Here is a 26529-nt window from a genome sequence, read left to right as displayed (position 1 = left end):
TTCACCTCTGTCCATTTGCTGAAATGCAGCGGTTTCTCTGTGGTTTGCTTTATTCCAGAGTATTTCAATGAGGTGTGGAATGGATTTTTCAAGTGAGGCAAACTGATGGCCCCGGTCACTGCCAGTTCGGACGTTTCTGACCGGCCTGCCGTGGCTTGGAAGTAACTTCCGTAGGCTTTGCCCTGCTGATTCAAATCTCACTTAGCACCTTATTTCCTAATGGAAGTTTTGCATTAAATAAGCGTGAAAATATAGCAGGTCTCATCTGCATAAGAGCTTCCATGAAACCCAGAGCTGAGATACTGACAATTAATGATGGGTTCTGAATCAGAGCCACCGAGAAGCACAACAGCCAGCATCTTTGGACAGAATAATGAGTTTCAGGATGTTCCCAGTAATGCTCCTGTACATCTACTAGGGTACTCCTAGTAAAGGACCGTATTAATAAAGTTTTCTTGCAGCATGTTGAGACAGAAAGAAGCTGCTTTCTTTTTTTTCCATTATCCCTCCTTCAGACAACCGTTTGTGTTACATTCTAACTTTTCAACTTGGTCCAAATGTTCTATTTGTTTTTAGGGTGGAGAGAACTCCCTGGAGCGTCCCGGGGCTGTGAACGGCTCAGCAGGGAAGAGCGAGGGTCCCTCTTGCTGCCTGGCTTTGCCTGCGGCACCCACCCGCTGTTCTGTTGCGTGTGTCAGAGCACTGTGGCAACGAGAAAAAACAAAAGGTGTCAGAGGCAAGACGGTAAAAAAAATGTTCCACGAAATCATATTTGTGTTTAAAGTGAACAGAGTCCAAAAGGGAGGAAAAATGCTCCGAGGATCATATCAAAGTGGCTTTGAGAACTCACTGTTAATGAAAAAGCATCCAAGATTGTTGTTACTCCTGTAGCTTCCTGCTCAGGTCCAAGCCTTTTGTAACAAAAGCCATTTCCCACTCCTCCAGAAGCAAGGGGAGCCGTGCCCAGCCGTGGCAGCCCTCACGGGGCGAGTGCGAGCGGCTGCCGGCAGGACGGGGCGTCGCGGTCCCTGCCTGCACTCCCTGCGTTGGGGGGGCCTTGGCTGTTCTTTGCCTGGCTGGGGGTGGCTTTCGCAACCTGCACCTCTCCCACCTCCCGGCACCTGCGGTCACTGAGCCACAGCTATGGGCTAGGCTGGAAGACGGTTTTTTAGACGGAAGAGCAACGCCTGGAATATGTGCTCTTGGAGACAGGGAGGCGAGGACCCAACCCTCAGCACTTGCTCTCCACTGCTCCCTCCCCCCAGACGTCGAATGGGTGGGCACTGGCTCCAGCAGGGCCCTAGGTCTGGGGGCTCACGGTGCCCGCGCCGTAAGCACCACAACAGCGTGAGGGCCCCAACTCCTGCCTTGCCTGCCACCGGCATCAGCTGGAAGAAATTCTGAGTTGTGCAAGTGCAGCCCACGGCTGGCAGAGCTGGGGGCGCTGGGACACCTGGCAAGAAGAAACAAGGAGGGTGCATGAGAAGAGTTTCCTCAGGTAAAGGATAAATACATCCGGGGAAAATAGCTTGTCTGGATTTCCACAGTACGAGGGGCAGATTTCTGGTAACTTTATCAACAAGTTTAGAATTAGCTCTGATCCTGCCACAGGATAATATTAAACTACAGGCTGTCTGGTCTCTGTTCCAGTGTGTTGCTTTCACAGGTGTGTTGTTGTGGGAGCTGCACTTTGACCGTATTTTTCTTCACCAGCACGTATTACTGGTTGCCTTTCCTCCTGTTCTGCAAGAGACGAAAGAGCAAGGAGAGAGTAAAGAGGCACAAAAATGAGAAAAGCTATCAGAGATTAGCAACTCTATCCGGGGCCAGGCACTGCCTTCCTGGAGCTCTGCTGAGCACGGCCCACAGGGCCAGGGATGCCCGCTCGCTGCTGGGCACGCTCGTCCCAGGGGAGGTGGTCAGCGGGCCTGGTGCCCCCTGCCCCCTCACGGCGGCCACTCCAAAGGGTCTGGTGGAAGAGTTATCAACACGCCGGATGAAAAAGCGGCGCTGAAACCTGCCTACCTTGTCGGAAGGCCAGACAGATGCAGGATGCTTTAAAATAACCTGTCGCTACAGCTCTGCCTCGTGACTCACCAAGGGGTACTGAAAGTACTGCCTAGAGCCTGATTGAAACGGCATTTGAGGAGCCATCACTGGCTGAGATTAGACACGGGCAAGACTGAAACAACACCGCAAAATCAGTCAAAATAAATGTCAAGCATTACATCATCCACATGGCAGCAGGTTATGGGACCAATAAGATGTTCAAGTAGTTGACTTGGTGCTACCCCAGCCAGAAGTGGTCCCCTCGCTGCCTTCCCCCAAGGTGTCTGGTACGGGAGCAGAAATAGCCAGCAAGGGATGTTGTATTGTCCTCCAAATTGTGACCCAAGCTGGGCAACAATATTTGTTTTCAAGCTGCTTTGGCAATGGAAAGTAGGATAAAGGCTATCATACACAGCCCTTTTATAAAAACGCTGGTTTTCAGTCGTGCTGTAGCAGTATGAGTGAAGAATGATTTCTCAGAGAATTTGCAAAATCATATCAAAATATAACTTGAGACTTGAGAAATACAATACGAACTTGGGCACCTATTTGGAACATTTTAGCCATCTGTGATAGGAGATGAGATTATCAATATACGGTAAGACATTGCTTGTGCATGTGCGTGCATGTCCCTGAAAGCTCACCTGCAATTCAAGAAACCCAAGGTCCCGATAAGCCATACAACCATCCTTTTTCAGGGGTGTGCCTCAGTTTAAACCACTCGTTGCTAACGCCAGTGCTGTAATTCTGGAGCTTTGCCTACCGCCTTGGCAGAGATCGCTTGGGCCTCAGACATAATACACATCTGAGGAGTTCTGTATCTAAGTTAAAAGAACACATTAAAATAAATAAGATAAGGTAGCCTGACCTCGAGTTCCTAATGCAGCCCAGCTGGATAACTACACCGAGCCTGAGTTCCCAGAAGTGATAGCAGAGATCAGCAAAGGAAGTGGAGCAATTATGTTCAAAGCACTTCACTGACAGATCTGAACCAGCCAGCCTGGCAGAGAGGACTTTGGCAGGGGCTTTTGTACTCACAACCATAGAAAACAATCAATAGAAAAGCTTAACTTCCTGGACCTACGCTGCATACTAAGTTAGCAAAAGAGTACCTCATTATTATGCTACTTTTTACAAGGAAACCGTGGGCAGAGGAAATGTGACTCACCACAAACACTGGGATAAAAAGGCACTGTGCGAATGAACAAACAAAGTACTTGCAAGCAAGCTCCGCTGAGTGCCACTATCACATTCTTGTTGAGTCTCAGGACGTTTCAGGATCCACTCCAAAAGTCCTTCGTCATTCATATGACTAAAAATAGGCCTTGACGGCTAAATTGCAACGGTCAGCCAAAGCAGAGAGTAGCCAAATACCACTGATACACTGAACTTAAAACTTTGGACTCTTCCAAAAAAGACAAGGTAGGTGACAAATTTCCGGTGAAGTTGAACCAAATGTTGAGGGTGTCAGTTTTTGTCCTCTGACATAACGTCTCTCTTCTCCAGCTTATGACTTGTTAGTAGTAATAGTGCACCTAAATATACACAGAAGCCCACGACTGGAAAACTCTTGCCCTGGGGAAGTTAAAACAGATTAATCCCACAGATATTTTTCCCTGTCATTAACACGTCTTCCAGAGTTTCAACGCCGCTCTAAAGGCTGTTTTGAACAACATGCCATCTTTTTTCTCAATTTCTTCTCATGGGTGGGCATCCTGTCTTTCGTCCACTTGTTCCTGAGTCCTCTACATTAGTCTTGAAATCACAAGACTCAGCAATTTTTATATGGAAAGAGCAAGGTATGCAAGGTTTGTTTCCATGAGCCGACAGAAGAAAGGATGCTAAGATCATAGTGCTATGCAGAAAGTATCAGAAAAGAAGGTGTTGGCTTAGTCTTGTGAGAATAATGTATAAAGTGACAACTTTAAAAAGTCAGTGGAGGAATAGAAAAGTAGAGTAATGTCCCTCTTTGTCACAGGAGTGAAGGAACGATGCTGAGATACAGAGGTTGGACTAATTCAGGAGGACCAGGATGAAGGGAAAGGGCGTGTGGCTGTCTGGGACCACAGGAGAAAGAGGCTTGTGTGCCACGTTCCAGCTTTCCTCCCAGCACTCAGGGTGGCTGAGTCACACTGTTAACGCCAGTGAAGAGGAGGAAAAGCGAAGGCAGTGAGACTTGCCTGCTGTGGCACAAAGGCAGCTGGCAGTGGGACTGCTGTTGTGGTGGGGTCAGCCTGGCCCCAGGGGCCTGCAGCAGCTTTGGTGAGGCACCCCGCACGGGCTGCTTCATTCAGAAACATCTTGAGAAGACAAAGAAAACTTCTCCTGTCAGTGCAGCAAGCCTGACGGAAAAACAGCCGGGGTCCACGGGGGGACTTTCAGTGCCTCTGACAGACTCGCGCGCACGTCTCCGCTGTTCTGCGCGCTCCTGGCACAGGGGTCATTTACCTTAACCCTGCCTCGAGAACAGGGGATGTGGTTCAGTGGTGCTAAACCTGGACGTGGAGGGGGACGGCCTGATGCCTCCAGGCTGGTATTGCACTTCCCTCAGCTCATCGCCCAGCACGTTTCTGGAAAACTGCTCCCCCAGGGTGAGCAGTGGGGTGCAGCTAGTGCAACCACCTCACCTCACAGCTGGAAACAAAACCTGGCAAAGTCCTGAATCCTCCCGAGCTTTGGGATCTTTTTTACGATCAGCTTATTAGGGAGCCCCTCAGACACAGTATCAGAGCCCCGCACAGCCCCAGGCAAAGCCCCGTTTGAAGAAGAACCAGACCAAGGAGCTTTTCAAGAGTGTCAATTCCAAAAGACATGTAACAAGTAAAAGTGGTCACGGGTCCTTTCTGCTCATTGTAGCGTGGCTCGCTCGGATTTATTTGGGAAAAAAGCGTGAGCATGAGATGGGGGAAGGAGCTGAAGGCAAGTCTCTGCACAGGTCGCAGTAGAGAGGGAAACGGGGGCGCCGGGGAAGGACGGGGCCCAGCGGCTGCCGGGAGCGGGGCTCAGCCCTGTGGCACACCACAAGGGAAGCTGTGTGGGCTCCCACGCCAAGACTTCGCTCGCTTCCTCACCTTGCTGGTTTCCCTTATCACATTGATCAAAATCCCATCTTCTCACCCGTTTTAGCATCTGAAAGCTGAAGACTTAAATAATTTGAATGGATGTCCTGGTAAAGCTTTTCTGAAGGAGTAGGCTAGAGCTCAAACCCCTACCTCACAATACTGCTCACCTTCAATATTGTGAGTAACTACTTAATATTTGCAGAAGTTTTGTGAATGCTTTAAGTGATGAATACTGCTATTTCTTGCCATTAACCTTTCTTTCTCTTCTTCTACCTAATAGCGACAAGGGTCAGAGTCAACCACTCACTCCACACAAGTGCCCTGTATGGGGAGCAAGGCATGGCTCGGTGCGTATGGCAAGGTGGCAGAATCAGACCATGAATACATTACTATAGGTCGTCACCTGTTTCCACAGCTTTCAGGAAAGGAACAAAATGTTTCCTGGGCTGTGTGGCTGAATTAACAGAGTCTTCACCGCAGCCTGCTGTACCACAGCTAAGCAGAGGTCCCAGCGAGGTTTTCCGGAGATGCGCCTGAGCCAGCCATGCCCAGACCAGCGCGGTGGGACCAGGCGCCCAAGCACCCAGCCAGCCTCCCGGCAGCTGCTGCTATAACCTGGCATTCACAAAGTATCACCTCTGCCTCTCGCTGCCTGAGAATGAGACCCACAGGGGATAATCTTATAGCCCAATCACACAGAGCATCGTGTATTGAATACCAATGGTCCTGGAATAAAAGTTATTGGCTGCGTTAATGCCTACAGCATATGACCCTATTTTATCTGCCTCCAGGGTATTTTTTGAGTTTCTGGATGTGGGATCAGGTCTTTCTGTTAATCTTTTGGTAGAGTGCTTCCTTCGTGTTACATGAACACAAGTGAGAAAAAGCTTTCTTCATTTCATTTTGTATGAAAAGCTACAAAGCTTTCATCTAAAGTGTGTTGTAAAAGCAAAACACACGATTCTCATTGTGTGCTTCTACTTTTTTTCTCCTTTTTCCTTTTAGATAGATATAACAATCATCAATTATTAAAAATGCTTTGGATCTGCCATCATCTCGAGTTGGAATGACACTCCTGACAGCTCCTTTAGTGCATGTTGCCAGGTCCTGCTTTCGAGAGTTTTATAATTTACAGTGTTTGTACTTACTCAGGAAGGTGATCAAAAAGTTAAAAGTTGATAAATTCAGAAAAATATCAGCTAAATAAGATTATTCACAGCCTCTTATCCAGGCTGCACTCCTTGTGTTTGGAGAGATGCCTCAGGGCTCTGAGGCTAAAGCCAGGGCTTTGTAGGAAGGAACAACTTTCCCCAAATCCCAGAATTGCTCCTCTTCTCCTCTCTCCAGCACACTCCAGAGTTAAAGGGGACTTCTGGTGAGAGGTAACCCCCAGGGATCTTTATCCTGTGTGAGATGAAGCTGATGAGAGTGCTCCATATGTTGCCTGAACGCACAGCAATCCTTCCTGGGGTTTAGCAGGGTTAAGCACACACATAGCCCGGGGAATGCACAGCGCTGTTACTGTCAGGATGGCTGACAGTGGATGAGATGGCTAATTAGGGCTTGCTGCTTTAAAAAACCAGAACTTTTTTTTCAAAGTTTATACGTGCTTTTAGGTTACAAACTGCTGGCCGATGACTGGGATCCCACAAGGGACTGTGGATGCTGTTGAGTAATGCGATAGAAGAAATCAAAGCTTATTGAAGCCAGTGACCCTGCCAGGTGGGGTGGTGCTGGCTGTGTGTGTCCCCCGAGCAAGCTGCAGTTCATCACCTCGTCACCCAGGGCTTACTTCTAGGAGCCTGCTCCCTAGAGCTCCTTTGGCTCAGCACCCTGCTTTCCTCCCACCAGCTGCAGCAGATGGCCAGACCCACGGCGCCCAGACCCACAGCATCCAGCTCCTGGAGAAGGTGACCTCATTGCCACAAAGTGGCTACTTCTGTTTGTGGGTTTGGGTTTTTTTTATGCATCTTCCCCAATTTCCTGAGTTGGTCTCCTGCCCTGCAGGAGAGATGATAAGCTTCCCTTAAGAGAACAGATGCTAAGCCAGATTCCTCTGTGTCTTATTGTCACGATATGTATCAAAAGGTATTTTGGGAAAACATCTTTGGTTTAGAGAAAGCCAGGCACTGTGAAGCATAAGCCCAGGTACAACTGGGTGACAGAAATTCAGACACCAGTTGTGTTCCCCCATGTCTCCAAGAACAGGTTTCAGATGTGTTCTGGGGACCTCTTCTTGGGATTAGGGGGTGTGCTTTCATTTCTTGCTCTCTGCTGAGAAGAGCTGGCTTCTGCCCTGGGGCTCACTCCTAGGGCTGGAAGTTGACGTGATAATTTTGCTTTGGTTGTGGTTCCTCTTTTGAACAAGAAAAAAAAAAAACTCAAATCTTGCCCCAGAATGTCTGTTCTCTCCTGGAAGATTTTTTTCAGTCTATATTTTAGCCTTTGCTCTTTTGGATCCTGACTGTGAACTTGGTCACCATTGTGATTAAATACGATTTTGCCTTTCTTTAATTTGCTGAAGCTGGCTGGGCTTTCAGGCAGCAGTTCCCAAAGCAAGGTGCCTAGCAACATGCAGCGTGTAGTATTTTCAGTCTAGGGAACTCATATGATGTGCTAACATTCCTGGTAATTAGTGTGTGTGTGTGTGTGTATAAATGTTGGTTCAATTTTCTTTGTGGTCCGAGATTTTTAGCTGGACTAAACCATCTGGTTCTTTCCTACGACAACAAATGTCTGCCTGTCTGTTAAAACACTCTGTCCTCGTTACCTTTGTGTCTACCTGAAGAGACAAACACCCTGGTGCCCGCCTGGCCTGTCTGCTCAGGCTCTGCACAGCAGGAGGTTCCTGTTTCCCTGTAAAGCCTCGCCAAGTTTGCGTTGGGCTCTTCGTGGGCGCTGCTTCCCTGAGACCCTAAGCCATTGCGCTCGCTGGGGTGCGGTTATCCGTGCTGTGCAGCTACATAAACGGAGAGCTACCCCCTGCCCAGGGCTCTGGACAGCTCTGGGGGCCGGGGGTGCAACCCTGACCTCGGCGCTTTGCTGCACGTCAGGTAGCAGGAGGAGCTTGTCCTGGTCCCCTGCCCTGCGCCTCCGCTGGTGCGATGCCATCGTCGCCCCCTCGCTCTTCCACCGGGGCTGTCAGTGACGTCCAGCTGGCGCGTTCCACCCCGCACTGCTGGGCGCTTCTAAATCTGGCGTTTAAAAGGCAAAAAGCTCTGTTTCTGTTCCCTGTGTGAGAAAGGTTTTTTTTTAAAAAAAAAAGTTGAAAAGAAAGAAAAGTTAAACTTTAAAAAAAGCATAAATAACTTCAAATCGGAACCATGAAGGCCTTCCTCTTTTTTTCTGAACTCATGCATGGTTTTCTCAAGCAACTGTTTCTGCTCTTTCTAGAAATACTAAGTGAAAACCAATAAACTCTGGGTAAAGAAAAATTCTAACTATAAATTTTTTTCTGTGAATTCTTCACCTGCCCTTAAAACCAAGCAAGCACGCAACAGCAGGGAGAAAGCCCACAGAGGTGCGTTTTCCAAAGGAAAGCCTGCTACGGTCAGCAGACTGCCGCCTTCGTGTGTCGGCTCAGGTCAGAGGCCACTGGGTGTGTAATAACCTGCTGGGGGGGGGTGGCAGAGAGCGGTCGGGGCGCCTGAGGGGTCCCTGGCTGTGTCCCAACGGGCTCGAAAAGCTCCACCAGAGTTTTCTCCGCAGCAAACACCTGGCACTCAGTGTGGGATCCCCCTCGCGACCGTGCTGGCACGGCTCCGTGCGCCCTGCTGCCCACGGTGCCTCTGCAGGGCGGCAGCTGGACCCGCCTGTGCTGCTGGGGGCCCGGCTGGCTGGGCACTGCGTGCCGGAGGGGCGAGAGTGGCGGGCAGCGGGGGCGCAGGGCAGAGGGACGGTCCCGGGCGGCCGCTCTTCTGCCGCTGGAGGCTTTTTGCCAGTTTCTCAGAAATCCCTGGGACAGTTCAGAGCCACAGCGGGCTAAGGAAGGGGATGAAAGGGATAAAAGTGAAGGCAGTATGGCAGCTGTCAGTCACGCACGACTTTCAACATATTTTATGAAAAAAGATTAGTTTCACAGGAGACCTGGCCAGCTAAAGGAGCTGTCAATTGCCATAGAAAAATCAATTATTTTTTTAAGTATAAAATACCAACTAGCACTATCAATCTTAAACTGAAAAAAATCTTGGGTGAAAAATGTTTTCCAGCAGCAACTTAAAAAAAATATTCCTATTTCATAATATTTTCCAATTGCAGACAACTGACTTTCTGCTTGAAAATTTTTTATATAGGAATCCTCTGCTGTTCTTGGCAAAGAGCTTACTTGGGTATTTCTTTCATTAAGACAGAGACATCAAAGAGGGTGAACAAAAATGAGCCGTTACTTCCCTCCTTGTCCCTGTTCTGACTGCCTGTGCTCGGGCTTCCTTCCAGGTCTCTGCGGTTTGGACCCACCTGTAGGCTTACGTCACCAACCTCATCGATCTTAGTTCGAAGGTTTCCTCATTAAGTGAGCAAGTCCGTGATGAAAGAAACTCTTCCCTTTGCTTCATATGGACCTTGGTCCCGCTCGGCAGGTCTCTTTCCCTGGAAAATCACTTCCTCTGGGGCCACCCCTGCCGCCAGGCAGGCGCTTGCCCCATTTTCCTCCTGTAGCCTGTACAATTTTAAAGGTGTTGGATACACCACAGTTTGGCTTTATTAATTTTGAAACATTCAAACTTGCTCTTAATATCTTTGCTAATGAGCCTGCCAAACTAATAACAATGCGATAGTCTCCTTTGCCTTCTTCAGGGAGCACTTGGTAATGCAATTTAAGCCACAGAAAAAAGAAATATCTGGAAGGTGAAATGCAGAAACAATGGTAAAAAAAATAACTGTAAAACTAAAGGTAATATTTTGCTAGACCGAGAGAAGTTCATGGGAGGACACCCGTGACCTTTTATTACCTGATTTTAAAGCCTGTTGAAACAAATTTCAATGAGCTCTGATCAGGGCTTTAAAAATCCTGTGAAACTTCCTTGGCCTATGGATCAGGAAAGAGGATTCACCTTCCCATGAGTGTCAGCAGGCCTCGGATGCTTCATTTTTACCAAGGCATGCTAGAGGAATTCCCTTGGTTAACGTGCTTTGGGACCTTTTCCGGTCCCACTGTCATGTAAGGTTTATAACTGACATCCTTTCTCTGCTGATAGTGGTAGAACATAAGCCAGGTGAAGATTTGCTTTCTCTTGTCAATGCATTTTACTGACTTGCCAATCATCAAACTAGAATTTAAAGTGAATGGTTTGAAGCAACAGCAAGCAGTGCCAGGAGCAGTGTTGCCTGTGGGGTCCGCAAACTTCTGAGCCAATGGGCAAGTCTGCAAGACCGGCACTGGCTGTGACCCTCAAATCTTGCCGATCTTGTCAAAGGACCAACCTCCAAACAATACTCCAGTATAGGAAGGAGTTGTCTCAGTAGAGGAGAATGGTTCAAGAAATTTAGAGAGACTCCTGGGAAAGCAGAAAAAAGGAGTTTCTGGAAAGATGGATTTCACCTGGAAGAGTTAAGAGTTTAAAACACTGTTCCAAATAAGCTTATGCTTTAGCTTGTCTGAGCTGAGCCAGCTCTAGGGTGGCACGAAGCCTGTGAGGCATAAATAGAAATGATGCTGTGAGCACGCCATCAGCATTCCTCTGCTACCACATCATAACGGGAGCAGAGCATCTGGGTAGTGTCATTCTTGAAAAGGCCCAGCATCTGCCAGACTGGGCAAAATCTATTGCTTCACGAGCCCTTTTAAACCAGGGGTGAATCCCTCACCGCACTCTGAATCAAATATGAAGCAGCACCAGTCTCGAGCACCACAGTGTCAGAGTGCGGTTCCCCCTTCCTCACCCTTGAAAGTGTGTGTGTGTGTGTATACATATACACATATATGTATATGTACATAAATATACAAGACTCATTTGAAATGTGATCCCCTTCATCGATACTGAGTGTGAAGGGCAAGCCTTTTGTCTTCACAGAAACTAGTGGACTCAGACTACAAATAAATTTGGTCTGAGATCTTAGGAGATTGGATCACATCTTGGCAGCTGTTGCAGTCACCACCCTTCCATGATGCCTTGCGAGTCAGAACAAATATTCACTGAACTGATACTTCTGGGACTTTTTTTTTCTGCTCAGACATACCCAGAGGCTCTTCACTAGTATCACTAAGTTCACTTTAGGGACAGTCACAGATTCTCTCGGTTTCTAGGAACTGAGACATGAAATCCAAACCATGTGCAAGGAACTTGTTTCTGAGCAGCTTCGTCTACTGTCACTGATATTCTCCTCAGTAAATCACAGCCTGTGGAGAGCAACAGAAGTACAGATTCATGGCCAAACTAAGGAGCTCATTTAAGTAGTGGAAGAGTTAAATCCTGGTGAGACAGCTACAGTCAGTGGAAATACGCATAGCTCACAAAAACTTAGAGGGTCTGTGGCAATTGATAAGATGCTGTCAGATGAGGCAACTAGAGCCGACCCTACCCAGGCTCTGAACTGCTCGCATGTTCGCACAGGGCTTTTCCCACTCCTTTTTCCCAAGCCAGGCAAAACTTTGACAGGCATAGGTTTAGTTGTTTTCCAATATTTTTAGGTCTGGAAGCCTTGCAGTTACTTCCCATCCTTCTCATCACTTCAGGTGACTTTTCTGCAGTGGCACCTACTTCCCCACGTCTGGTGGGACCCCATCTTTTCTGTTTCCTGCTCTCTTTCTTCTTTTCCCTTCTGGTGATGCTGAACTAGTCATCCCATCCCCAGAAATAAAGCCATCGGTGGGAGGAGGGTGCAATGTTCCTTTGCAGTGATTAATGGGCAGTGTATTTGGAGCTAATAAGTGAGATGAGTCTTTAAAATAACATTCATCAAAGGGAAGAGCTTGTTGGTTGCTAATTTATGAGGGAGAGTCACTACCCTCCTGCTGTAGGCTGATAATCCGGAACTGACTCACTGACTAAAATTGTCTAAACTTCATATTCCTGAAGTATTACATTTCAGATCAAGGCTTAAAGGGCCAGGAGCATAACTGGCTGACACCGTTATGCATGTCTCATCATCCATCTTGAGGGAATATTGCAGCAGCAGGAGCAACCTCCAAAGGCTTTAGCCATCGAAGGTCCTTCTCCAGTTGCTCCTAATAACCCCAGTGTCCTCTGTTTTCCCATGAAAGCCACATGCTTTGGAAAGAGGCAGTATGCTTAGGAAGCTGGTAATTTGGCTAGGACACAGAAAAGAGCTTCTTCCCACCAGTGTCTTCTGGAGGCCTTGGCCAGGCAAGCTCTTACAAGGCATGCCAGATACACACAGGCAGAACTGGAGTCATCCTCACAGCTACGCTTCTACTGAAACTGTGCAATTAAATTACTTGCCCAGCAATGGGGAAGCCTTCCTCCTTGGTGGGAAAAGCTCCTCCTGAGCCGGAGGGTGCCCTGGGCTGTGTACCTTCCCTCTCTGGAGAACGCCCTTGCCTCCAGCAGACACCCACACGGAAAGGCCGTGTTTGAAACGCAGACCTTCCTTTGGAAGGCTGTTCTACTTCATACCTATGTGGAAATGAAAAATAATTTAAAAAGAATTAGCTACGCTGCAGTCTATAGAGAACTAATCAATGAATTTTTAGCTGTGATCACCTGAATAGGAAGAGGTGCACCAGCTGCAAGCTGGTGGGGCTGAGCAGACGTTCACAGCCCTGCGAGCATCCCCGCTGGAGGCGGTGCCTTGCCCTGTGCCTTGTGAGGCACAGGGAGCAGGGAGGAATACAGGACCTTGCACAGGAACGTGCATGATACCGCATCCCTGGGACCCTGGCAAGGACAGACTTCCTTACATTTCTAAACCCAGCTCCAGAGCCCCTGTTCTGCTTGTCCCAGTTTGGGAGCTGAGCACTGACCCAGGAAGTGCGACCTGTCAAGTCCAGCAGGGACAAGCATCCCAGTTGTTTGATAAAATGGAACCCTGAACTCTGCTGTGCATCCAGCCTTCAGTCTTCCATGCCTTCATCCATGTTTCCTGTGGTTGGTCGTGCCAGGGCGGACAGAACGGGGCGCAGCCCTGTGCTGGCACGTGGCCGTGTGGCCCCGCTGTGCCACGGGCCGTGGTGCTGCTGGCAGCCGTGGCGGGGCTGGCGGCAGGTGTGGGCTGGCCCCCCAGGGGAGTGCTGCCGCTCAGGTGCAAACAAATCACATTAAAGCAGTCAAAGATCGATCAGAAAAGCCTTTTTTTTTTTCTTGCCGTCTTCGTTTTCTGTGAATTGCTTAACAAAAACTGAAGCATTTGAAAACTACACCAAAACTAATATATATTTGGGTTTCTTGATAATCCGGGAATGGAAGCCTGCTGCAGTTGCTGATTGAACTGAACTGCTAAAAATTTCTGCTGTTACTTTAACTGCTTTTACTTTAACTTTAACTGCTGTTATTTTAACTTTCACCTCTTTATGGGGAAAAAGCATTTCATGTCTTAAACACTTCCCCTTGCCCTAGTCATGGCTGTAGTCATCCATGAGTCCTAAACAGGGGAGAAGTCTCATTAATTGTGCTCAGCCTTTAGCAATCAGCCAATCAATAAATAGGGTAACGGGGTTTTTTTTGGTGGTAAAGTCATACCTCAGGCTATAAAAAACTCTTAATGGACACATCTATTGGAAAGCTAAACACATACCCAAAGACCACAAAAAATACAGCAGAGAAATAAAATCCTCTCCAAAATAAAACGAGAGAAACAGAACAGGAAAATTAAGTGTCTTGGTTGTACAGATAACTTTCCCCTCTCTCAAGTCTCAATAAATGTCTATGAGGCATTAGTAACAGGAAAGTGTCCCCTAAACTGCTGCCCATGCTCTGCTTTGTCTTTTGGCTGTATTTGAGTGGTGCAGCATCCTCTGTGTGTGCAACAAAATCAGTCTTCTGTACAGTTTTTCTTAGTAACTGCCCTTCACTGACTGAGCTTGTCCAGAACTTCAGAAATATCTTTTCTGACACCTCCATGGGCTGAGATGTAGTTTTTGGCAATCCGGGCTACTGCCAGCCAAGATACGAGTTTCCAGTACGTGTAGAATTAAAAAGGATGCCCAGGGATTGCCGAGGAGAGCGCTTGTTTTGTTCCAGCGTCAAGTATTGTCGGCACGTTCGCCGCAGCTCAGCCCTCTGACAGCTGGGAGCAGCCAACCGCTCCTGTGTGCCGAATGTGTCACCCGGCAAAAATAAAACCGGCTGAGAAAGCCCTGCCTTCTGGGAAACCAGCAATACTGGCCCCATGTGCCAGGGCCGTGACTGTGCCAGGGAACGGCATTATCGTTTCGCCTTGGCGTGATGCGCGGGTTCATGCCGGTGTGCTCCCCAGGATGTGGCAAGCCACTGCCCAAAGCAGAGCTGTGCCGTGCTCGGGCCGGGCCGTGGTGCCTGTGGTGCCGTGGCAGCAGCTGGTCCCACCACAAAGAGCCGTGACCGGCCACAGGTGATGGACAGAGCACCCTCTTGCTGCGGAGGGGCATGGTGTCATCTTCAGGCTGAAGAAAAAGGCCACCGAATGCAGACACTCTGAATGCACATTACTGCCAGAGAGAGGAGGAAGGGAAGGCAAGCTTCCCTTGTTCCACTGCCGGGGCAACCCTGGTGTTTATTATAGAGATTATGTGGGATAAAATAGAAGAGAAGATATGAGCAAAGTGTGATGTAGGTCTCTGTGCTGGTTACCCAAAAAAGGATGCCTGGCACTAGGGATGATGAGGAGAGGGATGGTTCAGAGATGAGACCTTTGAGCTCTTACTCCCACATTAACGCTGATTCTCCCTCTTTGCCCTCAGCAAATCACTTAATTTCGCCACTCACTCCTTTCCATAAAATGAGGTTAATGATAGCAATTTCTCTGCTTCACAGGAGGGCTGGGTATGAATTAACATTTGCCAAATAATATGAGGCATAAAAGACATGATATTAATGTGGAATAAAATTGCTGCAGAGAAAATGCAGTTTTAAAATTGTTGGGATCTCAGGGGTGAAATAGCTGGGCATGATGGGTCTAGACTGAGGAATACGAATTAATGACAAAAAGATTTGTGAGTTCATGTGATGCAGACTGGAATGCCTACGGATGGTGCAGTGAGACTGGGGTTTAAGGAGGAGGGCACTGGTTTTCTGCAAAGTACAGAAAAGTGTTAATTCTCTCCCTGGAAATGGAAAGGAGACCCCAAGTTAATAGCAAGGTTCCTAGCGATGGGGGTCTTTTTGTCTTTGCATTGGCAAGTTAACATTGAACATCAGGATTTTAAGATAAACATTCATAGCAGCAGGAAAAAGTTATCTCCTTTACTTTCTACTCTCCAGCTAACATGGAAACCTGGTCCAACATTTATCCCCATACCAGGACTGGAGTGAGGAAGATAAATGAGGAGTTCATGCTGGGCTAGACTCTGTGTTCGTCTATAACTCCAAAGTAGTTCCTGAATTAGTCTACTACTAATAATCTACTTTCACCATAACTGGGAGGACAAGAAGTTCTGGCAGGCAGTGCATCAGACATACAGGAGAAAATGATTAAAACAGAGCCAAAAATATCGCCCTACTAGAGTCATGAGTCAGATCCTGACCTTTCAAATAAGCACCACAGAGAGACTGAGCTCATGTGGATGCGATCCCAGTGATCCGGGTGAGAGTAACAGGACAGCTCAGCATGGTTGGCTTTCAGCAGGGGCGGGGGAGACTGGGGACACCCCCAGGGACAGGCACGAGGGGCTGGGGACAGCAGTGCTGCCCTTCAGACGGGTCTGTCTCTCCTACGGTCTTCCCAAAGGAAAGGCTTGCCCCGTGCTGCTGAACTTCATGGTTTTACATGGCAGTACTCCTGATGAGCTCCTCGTAAAGCACGTGCATCCCCTGGTTAATGTGATCATAAACAGTAATGAATTCCGTCTTCCTCTTAATCAGCATTTTAAAAGCCCTATAAGCTTGTGTCAAGTCACATTTTCTCAGGAAAGAGGACGATTATAAACGCACTTCTTATGAAAGCCACGATTCTTTGCGAAATGATAAGACTGCAAGAGAGAGAATTTCAAAGAAAAAGTGGCTGTTGTGAGGCTCACTGTAAAACTCAAAAGCTGGCTCTGCAGCGACAGAGCTGCAGGTGGACCATCCTGCAGGGCTGGGGGGAAGGCTCTGGGTCATGGGTTTGAAAAGGCCAAGCTGCTCCTGCACCCTGGGGAGGAGCTGGGGCAGGTGCTGGCTGCCCCCGGCATGCTGCTTGGGAGCCACCGGTGCCCCGCGCCGCCCCCGACACCCCCATACATCGGGAGCCACCGGTGCCCCGTGCCGCCCCCGACACCCCCATACATTGGGAGCCACCGGTGCCCCGTGCTGCCCTCGACACCCCCATACATTGGGAGCCACCGGTGCCCCGTGCCGCACCCGACACCCCCATACGTCGGGAGCCACCAGTGCCCTGTGCTGCCCCCAACACCCCCATACATCAGGAGCCACCGGTGCCCTGTGCTGCCCCCGACACCCCTGTACGTGGAGCAGCACAAGCCAGCCCTGGTGGCTGGGCTGCCCCGGAGGGGGAGGACCCGGCCATCAGTCTGTTCACACCTCTGGAGCGCCGGCAGCAGGAGAAGCCCAGGGATGCTGAGAGCAGGATGCGGCCCGGTGCCTGCTGTGGGGAATCATGAGGAGAGGGGAGCCCTGATGTGTGGCTGATCTGTGACTTAGGAGCGCTCATCCCCTGCTTTGGGTGGCGGGATGGGTCTGCCCATCACCGGCTGCTCGGGGCGTCCCTCCCCAGCACCGCAGCGGTGACACGGCCATGGCCAGGGGGGCTCTCCCTGTCTCCAGGAACAAGCAGCAGAAACGTGCCAAGGCAAGAACCACGCTTGATAGGGACAAAACACTATCAATGTCAGTGTGAGTTTCTTCCTAATTATGGCTCAGGATCCAGACTTTCACCAATGTCAGAACACACCAGACTGGTTTATGGTTCAGGCTGTAGGCAGTGCAGAATCACCTGCTCCTCAGCAAGCAGGGATGTAAGCTAAGCTTTTGTCTCGAACTTGTACCTCTCCCTTACCCCTGGTTGTGCTCCGTGCCCGTTATCACCACCTAAGTGCACCACAGAAGGCAGGAGCGGTGTGTGCTGGGGAGCCCTACCGTGCTTACCTGCCAGCACCGTGTGGGAAGCAGATCCCACAGCTCAGGGCGATGCGGTGGGCTCTGCTCCTGGGGCTGTGACAGGCTGGGAACAAGATCCCAGGCTTGTTAATCACCTGAGCTGCTGACCTTACCCCTGCTGCTATAGGAAAATACTCGCTTTCACCGCATCATACATGTTTAATGCACACAGCCTCCCTCATCCAGCCGCCACGAGATCCTCTGCAGAGGCAGAGAGGAAAAGCCCTACCTTTGCCCCGAGCAGAGATCCACGGGATCCTTCTTCATACACTGTCCCGAGGCCTCTTTTGGGGAAGCTGCTGCAGCAGGACTCCCCAGGGCGCACAGGAGAGCACCCAGCTCCAGCACCCAGGAGGGCACCCAGGCCCCGTGGGGGAGACGTCTCCCTCTGGGCTCCCTGCCTGCGGCGGCTCTGCCAGCCTCCAGGCAGCCCTGGCTCGTGATGGGGGTGAGAGCTTGTGTGCCCTGTCCCTGGGCCCAAAGCTGTGAACCCTGCAGAGGTTTGCCCCTCACCTTGCCTTCCCGCTCCCTGGGGGTCTGGGCAGAAGGCTCCCTGGCCCATGCATGCAACACCTCCAAACCCTGCAGAAGGCTGCCAGCAGGAAAGGACTATTTGTCTGCATCCATTCTCTGTAAATAAAAATAAGTCTTTTTTTAAGGTCACAGGCAGAAGAGTTGTCATGTCTCCTGCTCTTTATGCCTCCGCAGCAACTCCTAACTTTCCAAACATGCAGAGCAGCCGTGGTCTCTCTGCAGTACTTTAACTCTGCTCATCGCCCTGGCTTTGTATCGCAACACCCAGCAGGCCCCGTTGCGGGAGCGGAGCGGGCAGCAGCGCGTGGCAAAATGGCACCGTGGTGTCCAGGTGATGCTCCGTGCTTTGTTCCCCCTACGACTGCGGGAGATGCTGCCTGTGCGCCTTGGCAGAGCCCGCAGGGTCTGATCAAAGGCTGGTAGATGGGAGGAGTAATTAGAAATTTGTCTCAATATTTGGCTCCCAAGTCCAGAGCCGCTCACCTTCCCTTGGGTCTGTGGGTGTTTGTGGATGTTTCATGGGATTATGGGCACGATTTTCTCCCTCCCAAGAACAAATTACTCAGCCGGATAAAACAAGCAAGATACTGCTTGTGCTGATTCATAAGGAAAAAATTTTCCTTCTATTTTAGCACCATAGCAGCAGGAAACTGCAGTGCGATCTGCTACAGGGGCAAAGAAAATGAGAATAGGTAGAGATTATCCAACATTTCCTGGCTGTCTGGTAATTCCTTCACAGTCCTAAAAGCTGTGAGTAGGTTTATGCTGCACAATGTGGTGTAGAATAAAGAGATTAATCCTCATCTTTAGTAAGCTTCAATACCAGGAGGAGCTCAAATAAAGCTGCCTGGAGCTCAGTGGGGTCTAATTTACATCTCTGGAAAATGGTACCTGAAAGGAAGGAAATCCCCACGGTGCTCCCTGCTGCATTGGCTATGCCTGAGTTTGTGCACTTCACAAACATTCCCTGCGGGGACAATTCCTACCCCTGCCTCCCACACCTGCTGGCAAGCGGGGCAGATTTCCCAGGGGAATCATGCCTCTGAGCGGCTTTTTTGACACCTGAGCCCTGGAGTTGTGCAGAAGGGCCAAGGCTGCACCGTAGCTCTGCGGGCGGTGGAGCCTGGCACGTGTGTGGCCAGGAGAAACACCATGACCGAGTCCTCCTCGGCTGCCGAGAGCCGGGGCTGGGGGCTGCGGGGAGGCAGAGCAAGGTCTGGTTGTGCCTGACGTCTGTTCCTGGATTCCTCCAGTTCGGTATCCGCACCTTGCGAGTGGCTCTGCTTTTCAGAGGCAGCCAAAGCTTCAGTCTCCACATCTGGAAGCACTTTAGAGTTTCAGTAGTTTAGACTTCACTTTGCAACTAAAAGCCTTATTTGCTACCCATAGAAGTGTAATTGCCTGTTCTTGTCTGCTTTTCAGTCATGAAGTGGTTTCTCCCCCCTGTGAATCTCTCTGTAACACCTCTCTCCATTTGTTGGTAAGGCTGTTTCACAACTCCCTTCTCTGAGCATAGCTGTAGTCCTGTGAGATTCAGTAGCATTAGATTATCCTGCAGCAGCTGCAGCTGCCCTTTTTGCCTCTGCTAGCCTCACTAATTATCCAGATAAATGATCTGCAATGCCCAGAAATAGGCTATTTTGCGATGCTTGGAAATGCCGATCGAGAACTCACGAAAACTCAGCCCTTCCCGTATTACCCCAGCACCCCATGGTGGGGAGGAGGCACCCCTCATTCCGGGGCCTCAGGTTTCAAACAGCAGCTACTCAGATAAGCATGTTCGGTTCAGGAGAAAAAGACAAGATTCTCTAAACAGATTGAGCAATTTTGCTTTCTCTGGGAATTAAGTAGACTCTAAACTGCTTCTCCACTTAACAGCTCCAAAAGACATTTTTCCCCTTCATCTCTACTCATCATTCTCTCTCTGAGCCGCTGCGTGGCCACAAGCAAGGTGATGCTCTGAGTTAGATCATCCGTTTCCTGTTTTCCCCCACATCAGGACCATACTATTTTGAGCAGAGCATAGCAGAAGATCGTGGCTTGGTCAGATGACAGGGGATAACACAGGGCAGGGCAGCAGAGAACTATTGGAAGGCAGAGGAATTATTCAGACACCACCAAAAGAGCAAAATGAAAGACATCTGCTGTCTGATAGAGTAATCCAGCGTTAAAGATGTTGATCTGTGTTTAAAAAAAAATCAATATAACTCTATGTTGGCATTTCTTCTTTTGTTTCTGCAATGATCTTGTAAGGGGCCTCGGGCAAGGAGGCACTCAAGGCCATCATCTTTGCAAGCCTGATGGGGAACCTCCTGGAGGGATGCAGACAACCTAGCAGCAGGCGCCAGTCCAAACCAAGACAGAAGGGACTAAGCACACAGAACACCAGCTGAAACCAACACACCTTGTGACAGAATTACCCGACGGGCCAGCTCATGACCACATGTGGACGGAGGACTCAGGGTTCGTGGAAAGGACACAAAAAACACCCCTTCAACAAACCACTGGGGACCACCGGAGACTACCTGATGCCTCTTGAGGGGCTCCTAAGGGACTTAAAAATGCATGGGGAATTAAGATGTGAGTATTATAGTTACCTCCAAGAAATAGAGTGAATATGTATAACTATTCTGGGAAATCTAATGCATATGTAGATAACTGAGCAATATAAGCTCAGTCTATCGCACCTTGGGAATGCACGCTAGGAGGAAATATCCTCCGTGCACCCGGTGCCACAGCAAAGAGTGCCTGCTTCTTAACACTACGTTGGTGTTAAGGGGTTTTATTCCAGATTTCAGTGACAGTTTCACTTCAGAAGTGAAATAGCCTGCAAACAGAGGTAGAAATTTATCAATTTGTTGCAATCCATTGCCTACAGCCCTAAAAGATAATGAAATTCTCAGAAAATATCCTGCTTTCTAGCACCCTTTAAAGGCGATCATATATGGTCTGCTAGGTTTACTGTTGGGCTGGATGACCTTAAGGGTCTTTTCCAGCGCAAACGGTTCTGTGGTTCGTGAGCAGCTCCAGCAGCAGGATGGGCAGGACGGGGCGCAGGGAGGGACCATCCGGGTCAGGGAGCACGAGCTGCCTCAGCCCAGCGTCTGCTCCGCGTTTGGGGGCGGGGGTGGCGAATGCTTGCCAAGGACTGGGGTTGACGTTTTCTGGAGTCGATTTTAAAGCTCTTTCAAGTACTGTTACGCTTAACAGCTTTTCATTTTAATGCATTGACTTCTACAAAGGAGCCACGAGCTAACGTGGAGAAAAAACATCGTTTAATCTAGGCTTGAAGTTCTGAATATTCATTGTTTATCTCCACCCCAGCATCTCCAGGATGGCATCTAGTAGTGAGGGCTACAGATTGATTCAAAGCTTTTATTAGAAAACTAGTTATTTTTTTGAATAAAAAAACGTGTAAGAAATTTGAATGTCATCTAGCAGAAAGACTGACATAACCTCGCAGCTCATCTCCAGAAAGCAACTGCATACTGATAAAGCACTCATTAAATAAACGTTATCCAGTCCTGGTGGAGAAGTCCTGATGGAGAAATAGTACTGGGTTGCGTAAATGAAGGCTACCATAAAACAGACACATAAGCACCAAGGATTCATGTTGCACAAGAAAACTTCACTCTGGCATTTATTGATTGCCGTGTCTTTGGCTTTGCAGCCTTAGCAAGTGCAGTAACTGTAGATGAGTCTGAAATAATTCCGGGCTCTGAAGCTGCAGTGAGCTGCTGCTTTGCTGCTGGAAGCTGCTGGCTGCCACTAACCCAGCTCCTGACAAACAGCCGCTGCTGGAGCACAGCTGGCTCTGCGGAGCAGAAGCCACCCGATCTGTGGCATGGTCTGTGTTACAGGGTGCTATTCTTTCACTGTTCCTATTTCCTCACGCATACACACAACTCTTTCTTTCTCTCTTTTTGAAACCTTCCTTTCAATTTCGTGGTCAGCATTGATGATCCCAATCATATACTAAGGAGAGAAGAGCGAAAATTGCTTGCTGAGCAGCCTAGCAGAAGAACCCCACTGCTTAAGGTCTTCATCCTCCTCACTGTGGCAACGAAGGTACTCAGGTGGCCTTGCAGGTCACTTCCATTGCTTCATTGCAGTCCTGATTGACTGGAGCAAAAAACGCAGGCTGGCATGATCAGGAGACGTGGGGATACAGCTGTCTCAGAGACTGCCCCTAGCTTTAGCAAATCTCTTCTGACAATGAGCTTCTCGCCCGTGGGGAAGCTGTCAATTTATTGCCACTTGAACTGCAAGCAAAGCAGAATATCGGCCCATCTTTGTTCATAGCTCCCATGCAACTGTAACAGCCTTTTCTGGACCTTGTCCTCTTCCGAGGCAAACCAATATTGTTTCCTGAATCAGATGGGGAGGGCATAGACTGCAAAAATAAGCAGACGGCCCCAGCCCTGTGGTAGACCTCTGCTCTCATACGCGGTCTCCCACGCTGACAGCAGGTGACTGCTTTCATCACAGAAGACTTTTAGGGTTCAGGTCCACAGATCAGTTTAGGCTGGTCTAAGCCAGCGTCCCTCCATCCCAGCAAGCCGCATCAGTGACCAGGGTCACTCACCCGCACTTTTTCCACTTAGATTATACCCTGTTGATTAGCACAAATGAACTGAATAGAAAAAGGAAAATTGCTCCCCAGGCCCAGCACTTGACAATAAATTTTCTATATGAAAAGGAAATGCCTGTCTCTTCAGTTTTAAGTGTTCATATTCTTAAGCTAACAAAGGCGGGTTCCTGGTATTCCTCCTCTGCAGCCATTCATCTGCCTCTGAGGAAGGTTTGGCTTCTGTGCTTGCCAAGCTCATCAGTGAAACAGAAAACACAGAACATTAATGCCTGTTTAAATCCCAGGCACTGTGCAGTCACAAAAAAAATGTTTGCAAGATATATCCACCTGATCCCCACAGCCACTCCATGGCAAATGCTTTAGTCTAGGGAGAGAAAAGCAGAGGGGTCTTTTTCAATTTGAAGTTTCCTGACTGAGATACCAGCTAGGACAGGACAAAAGCCAGAAGAAAACTGGGTAGGACTTGAGTTCCAGATTGGAAAAGCCCCAACTACACAAATTAATCCATCATGTAGCGTACGTAAGCATCGCTGGCATGAGCAGCGGGTTGCCAGGGAGGCTGATGAACAGACAATTTGGGCAGGCTTTCCAGAGGTCCTGGCATGGGTCTTGGCTCCAGGGAGGCCAGCGTTAAGCCTACTGAAGGCTTTGAAATCCTGCTCCACGTTTCCTCCTGGGAAAAGCCTTCATCAGCAGCGCTTTGCTTGGTGTCTGTATTTTTGCCCCCTAGGAGACCCCTGCGATGTGCAGGTCTGCTCCTCTTTGATATGGACCGCTTTGCAGCCTCATGTTGTGCGTTTCAGGGTTCCAGGCACGTGCTGGGTGCCATGCGGCAGGCAGGGGTGGAGTGGGCAGCCCCTGTGAGCATCCTCGCGCCAAAGCCTGCTCCTTCACCCGTATCCCAGGCAGGCGCTTGGAGAAGCCTGGCCGTGCAGGAAGCAGCAGCACAACTGTTGGCCGGTTCGTGCCTCCTCTCCGTTGCAAAACATGACAAAAGCAGGAAAGGGGTTTGTAATTTTTGCGCTCACATCTGGAAAGGGAGGAGCCCCACAGGACTGTGATTCCTGAAACCTCTCCTTGTACCAGAGGTACCCCAGCTTCAGAGAGGGCTAACAGCCTCTCGTCAGTTCGGACAAGTACCAAGCAGCTGAACAAAGCTCCTCTAAATCCGGAGGAAAATCCGAGAGTTTAAAAAATATTTTGAAGCTTCATTTGAAGCCAGTGGCAAGGAGAACGTTTTCCACCTTGGCGGGGGAAGGGGGTCCTGCAGAAATCCCACAACCCAAAGGGTAATAGCTAGATGCAGCGTGCTGCTCCTGCCGCACACCAGCTGTGGTGGCTGAGACGTGACCCCCGCTGCCGTGTGACAGCTTGGGAAACTTTACTAGCTGTGCTCGCTAATTATAGGGTTTTTTTTATCTTTTTCGTGAGAACCTGATCTTCTGGTGTAATAAAGTTGTGTGTTTTTTCCTTAAGCTGAGTTAAGCAGGATTTAGCAGAATTGGTATTTCCCTGGAGATAACAAACCCGAAGGGAGGGTGTGCAGGTAAATACGCAGGGTGTCTGGCCGGGCACGAGCGCCCATGGCTGGGTTCGCCCCCCACAGACGCACACCCACCACCACACGCCGGAGGTCTCTGCGGAAGGAGACCCCAGCGACCAAAGGCAGAGCGAGGCTGGTGGTTAGAGGCCAGAGAGGGCAGCTGTTTCAGGCCTTCGTGTCTGTCTGAGACAGAGACCATGAACCAGCAAGAGGCAGTACACTGTAATGTGTTTCCCCTCCGTTTTTGCTGGCTTCTGCACTTGTTCCCCAATCCCAGTTCCAGAATATTTAAGTTTAAAACCCAAAGCAACAAGGGTGCAACATGCGGCCACCACTGGAGGAAGGTGAGCAATGGCGGCGACGGCTCGTGCCCACATGGCTCTGAGCCCGGAGCCCTGGCTGGCTCCTGGGGGAGGGAAAGAGGAAGGCACTGGCCAGTGCCTGACTTCATTCCCAGTTTAAGCTCTCTGGTTTCCTTTGGATGCCTGATTTTTTAAGAAATAACCTAACTGCCTTTTTAAAATTTTAAATTTTAAAAATTTGTATTTATGCCTTTTTTTCCCCTAGAAAAATTACGAGTATGCTAATATCATAGTGAAGAGGAAAAAATCTGCCCAATTTACCCAGCAGTGAAATGCATATTGATGGGCCTTAACTTCACACCGTGCAACTGTAGCCGTTAAAGTAAGTTGTACAAAACATTGCAGATAAAAGAGCCAAAGTTCAAACACATTACATGTTTTGATCAATAATTGAGGCTAGGAATAGTCTTCACAGAGCATCTGGGTAGCTCTGTTCTACAACCACATGCCAGCTGGGTCATTTGTGTGTTTCTTGCCTGGGTTGTTTAGGATTCTGTACCAGTAGGGAAAGTAATGGAAAATTACCACCTTGTCCACAATTACTACAGAAATCTAAGTCTCCAAGCAGCTCTGGAAATCCTTCTGTATTGCTTGGTCCCAGGTCCAGCGATCACTCCCCAGTGCTTTTATTTAGCTCCTTAGAACTAAGATTTTGAGGCTCCAATTTTCTGAAGCACTGTGTTTTGATAAGACACTATAGTCCCTGAACTGTTTGTGTGCTTAAAGATGTAGAGGTGCAGGTGTGGTGCATAACTACACGTCTAAACTGTGGTATTTTTTCCAGCACCTGAAGGCCAGCCCTTCAGGAAAGTGCCAGCACTGTTCAGCAAAGCTGAGGCTATTCACAGCATTGAAAAATGCACCTGTTCGTTTCAGATCAGTTAAGTTATTCCTCTCTCGCTGCAGCGTTTCCCCTGAAGGATTTCTTGGCGCCGACAGCCCTGCCCTGGTTGTCCGTGTGTCCTGTGCATGCAGACTGATGCTATCGTGGGACAGGTGAGGCAGGCAGTCGATTGCCCTCCACCAGGCTTGCCTGCCCCTGGGGCTGGTTGGGCTGCCTCGTGCCCGTGGTCCCGCGGCAGCTCAGCTTCTTCAAAAGCCTTTGTTGAGAAACCCAGCCGAAATCTTCCTGGGGACCCAATGCGCCCGTGCGTAGGGGGGTCCTCCTTATCCACGTTGCCTCCTCAGGCAAGGAGATCTTTTCTCTACAGTGAGGGTGTCTGGACTTTTCCTCCAGTTAATCACATTTCTCCACGTGTGTATTAATCTTATTTTTCAGGATGCTTGGAAGGGACGTTAGATGTAAAATAACCAGGATTGCCTCTGGAGCCCATCTTAGAAAGGTTGCCACATTTGCCATTTTCTCTTCCCTTGGTGGTAAGGCAGGTTTAACTTATAAATTAAAAAGCATAAGTATTAGTAATTTTGTGTTTGAGCTCTTTAGACCTCCTGGGGAAGTGCCATTTGGAGTATGCTCTTCAGATTTCACTATTATAATTTCATAACCTCTTCTGAGTGAATTAGCTGAAAACTAAATACTAAATGCTTCAGAACAAGTGACTGTCAAAACTCTCCTCCTTTCCTGATTGTTTTTGCTTCTGCTGCCTTTTGTTTGCAAATACAGAGTGACGTAGAGCTGAAACCTCTCCCGTCACCCGCCGGATCTCCTCTTTGCAAAGGCTTTCGTCCCCCGTCCTCCCTGTGAGCACGCTGCTGACGTGCTGGGACCCGCCACAGCCTCAGCACCCTCCGACCCCTGCCGCTGCTGGTGCCCCAGCCCTGGCCGCCGCGGGCTGCGCGGGCAGAGCCCACCCGGGGCAGGGCAAGCCTCTGCACACGCCGTATGGGAAAAGGGACAAGGCAAAGTGCAGGGGCGATGCAGGACAATATCTGTCACTGACGCTTAGCCACTTTTTCCAGGGGGTGGGGAAAACGCACAGAGATCCTTCCCAGCTGACCGGGTGAGCTTTCACCAGAGCTCCACAGATCAGAGTTTTGACCTGACACAGCTGTTAACAGCTACCCACAGACACATTTGCCACCACACTAAGGTCCCCAAATCAGGGGCCTGGTGGGTGACTTGGACCCAGTCAGAGCTCAGAAGGACGCTGCAGTTGCTGTCAGCTTCTCTACATCAGCGCCCTTTGCTGGGTTACGCAGCCTTTGCCTTTGTCACCTCTCTTCCCTTGGTCAGAGCTGC

At 49.3% G+C, this 26529-nt stretch overlaps 1 long non-coding RNA gene across 1 annotated transcript; it reads left to right on the top strand.

Annotated features, from left to right (window-relative positions):
- The first annotated feature begins 1108 nt into the window (after positions 1–1108).
- Positions 1109–5836, top strand: LOC142063136 (uncharacterized). The gene is made up of 3 exons (XR_012662647.1): positions 1109–1498; positions 4028–5288; positions 5392–5836. It is a non-coding gene; the product is annotated as an uncharacterized LOC142063136 (long non-coding RNA).
- The last annotated feature ends 20693 nt before the right edge of the window (positions 5837–26529 follow it).

This window comes from Phalacrocorax aristotelis, chromosome 11, assembly GCF_949628215.1.
Source record: "Phalacrocorax aristotelis chromosome 11, bGulAri2.1, whole genome shotgun sequence".
In the NCBI taxonomy this organism is placed as follows: domain Eukaryota; kingdom Metazoa; phylum Chordata; class Aves; order Suliformes; family Phalacrocoracidae; genus Phalacrocorax; species Phalacrocorax aristotelis.
Note: the sequence above shows the minus strand (reverse complement) of the source record. Positions and strands in the feature narration are given on the sequence as shown.